Genomic DNA, 2,960 nt, shown 5'->3' with positions numbered 1-2,960 from the left:
CTGGTGGGACAACATCTTATAAACTGGATGACAAATCCCCGGAGACCTCGCAGATAATCCCAATGGCAAAACGGGCATAACAAATGACTCATTCCATCTAAGCAAGCTTAGTGATTACCCTTTTAAGATGGAACCGATTTGGCTGCTATAAAACAGAGTATGACCCAATCCAAAATGGCGGCGGAGTTTTGCTAACAACAGATTACCATTCCCATTATATATTATATGCCAGCCACTGGTGCGGCAATATCTTAGAAACGGGATGACAAATCCCCGGAATTTTCGTGGATAATCTCAAATGTCAAAACGGGCATAATAAATGATTCATTCCACGTAAGTAAGCCCAGCGATTACCCTTTTCAAGATGGAACCGATAGTAACGAAGACATTTGGGGCGGGGCGCAAGTTGGCGCGCAGGAGAACATGTGACTTTACATCACAGCTGCCGGAAATTAGAAAGCCTGCACCGCTTCAAAAGGGAGGAATTTTACTGCTACCGCACTGGAGGCCGAAGTCCGCGATGCGAGTTGCTGAAGGAGATTAAGAAATAGCCGACAGGTAAGGCACCGAGTAAGAAAGAATATAAGTCTAGTACTCTTGAGAGTTAGGTAGATTTAAGTTCGCTGTTGCTGACTGAGTATTCCAGTTAATCTCCTTACATGTACTAATAAATTCTTAAGTGTAGGGAACTAATATCCAGTAAAGTATGCAGGGTTCATTACTTTATAGCGGCGAGCCCTAAGCAAACGCACAAGAGTGGCAGACATTAGTGGGATAAGAATATTTAAGGGGACCTCTATAACAATAGAGAGGACTAAAAGGACAAAAAATATGAAAAAGGTATTAGCGGTCATGTGAATATAGGCTATAGTCCATCAGTATGTATATACTAAAAATATCCTGCTATCTACTAGAGCACCAAAGAAGATAGATATCAGTCAACCCGGTCACTGTACTATGCGGCTAAAAGAACAAACGGAATAGACCAATACCACGCTGTTCTTTAGAAAACGCCTGTGGAGGTAATCGCAAGAAAACCATAATTACAAAGCATGCATAATAACAAGATCTAATTTGCCAACTATCTTTATTTAAACCCTATCCAAATTTTCACAGCTCCATGAGCAGCTCCTAGGGGCTAGTGAGCCATCAGCACTACGAGAAAGGCTTGGACAAAGCAAACCCGAGCATATGAACCAAATAAACACATGAGGAAATGTGCAACTGACTCCTAGGATCGTAATACGGTCTTATTAAGGTATTTACAAAATAGTCTAAATACTCACAAGTTGAATGGATAGGTCCTATAGAAGTAGCAGAACATGGAATAATAATCACACAACATCTTCTTGCAGTATTGATTGCATTGCAAAAAAGGAAAAGAACGTCATCAGCAACATCGCTTGTGGGGAAAACTCTCACTACGTGCGCAATACCAGAATACAGGTAGTTCTAAATCCGCTACTTTTTCATGATTGTGCATAATAGATTATGGAGACCACAGTAAGACTCGTAATAGAGGATACAGATCCACAGAGAGAGATAAATTACTCCTTGTTTAAAATGACGTTTACCTGTAGTATATATCACTCGTACCTAATCTTTCTACTCTTTGATTTCTCAATACATCCTACTTTCAATCTAGTAGGGAGCTATATAGCCACAGGCACGCTAGCAAGCTTGACAGAAGTGGAAATTCTTGGTTTTTAATTGTAGCTTCTGGAGAATGAAGCCAGCATTCTCCTGTGGGACACATAAATGTATGAAATTAATTGCTGATATTCTCCAATTGTTTTACAGAACATTAATCCCCTCATCTTTGCCCGTGATAAATTCGCAAATAAAAAGGTCCTGAAGAAGGTGGCAAGAAAAGAAATTAGATCCACCGAAACGTGCGTCGACCAAGACAGAGTGTCACACCCTAGTAATTGGCACCATAATCTAAGGGTTGAGTAATTAGCCCAGCTCTGGCTAGTCCAGCAACATCGATGGTGTACATCTGGGGTGGAGTGTGAATGTGTTGTATGATAGTGAAATGCATGTGGTATGAACAGAGGAGTGATTGCTGTGGGGATTTCTCTCAAAATTACAGGAGAGGGTTTGTTTTTTTATAATGAGTATTAGCTTATATCTTCAAATACATTGTTGAGAATATGAAATAAGCACAGTAATTGAATATATTATTGTACAAGGCGTGTTTAGGAATAAGATGATATTTGTAAATAATGTATGTAAATGAAAAAATGTATATGAGCAAGGAAATATCATAAAAATAATTTACATAAAAAACAAAAAATAAATATATGAGTTGAAATGCTTAAACACAATTGATTGTCTCTTTTTCATGTGAACCCACAAGAAATTAATTGTTAAGTAAAAGAAATAGAGGTCAAGAGGGATACTTATCAGTTTTTGTTCACAGTGTTTTTTTCCCCCTGATCCCTGACCTAAAATAGTATTTTTAGGGGGTACCTTTTCCTAATCAATCTCAAAAGTGTGGTCAGTGGCTAGGATTTCATTCAATTTAGACCAAATACGGGACCAGAGGGATTTAACCAACAGGCAGTGAAAGAACATATGAAAAAAGTCACTGTTGTCAGAGGGGCAGGACCAACATTTTTTAGAATCAATTAATTTGAAACAAAACAAATCAGAGGGAGTAAAAAAAAGTTTGTTGTAAAAAAAATACAAAGTCTGAGTGGTGCTTGCAGAACGCGAAGCAGTGTGCAATTTTGACCATAAGGAGTTCCAAACCTGAAGGGAAAACTCATGAGCTAGATCCATTTCCCAGGAAAGTTCAAGTTTGGACTTGGTTCTTTCGGCAGGAGAAAGGGAGAGCAATTTGTAGATGGCAGCAGCTTTCAGAGGAATAGAGAAGTCTGGTAGAGGGAAAGTGGTCGAGTCCGCAGTAGAGAGTGAAGCACCCTGAGAGATAAAGAGATCTAAAGAATTTTTAAGCA

At 39.0% G+C, this 2,960-nt stretch overlaps 1 long non-coding RNA gene across 1 annotated transcript; it reads left to right on the top strand.

Annotated features, from left to right (window-relative positions):
* The first annotated feature begins 485 nt into the window (after positions 1–485).
* On the top strand, positions 486–2,197 carry LOC146829265 (uncharacterized). Its single transcript, XR_014961944.1, has 5 exons — positions 486–558; positions 915–1,022; positions 1,117–1,258; positions 1,356–1,446; positions 1,801–2,197. It is a non-coding gene; the product is annotated as an uncharacterized LOC146829265 (long non-coding RNA).
* Positions 2,198–2,960: the final 763 nt, after the last annotated feature.

The sequence above is a fragment of the Triturus cristatus genome, chromosome 5_2 (genome assembly GCF_964204655.1).
Source record: "Triturus cristatus chromosome 5_2, aTriCri1.1, whole genome shotgun sequence".
Classification (NCBI taxonomy): domain Eukaryota; kingdom Metazoa; phylum Chordata; class Amphibia; order Caudata; family Salamandridae; genus Triturus; species Triturus cristatus.
Note: the sequence above shows the minus strand (reverse complement) of the source record. Positions and strands in the feature narration are given on the sequence as shown.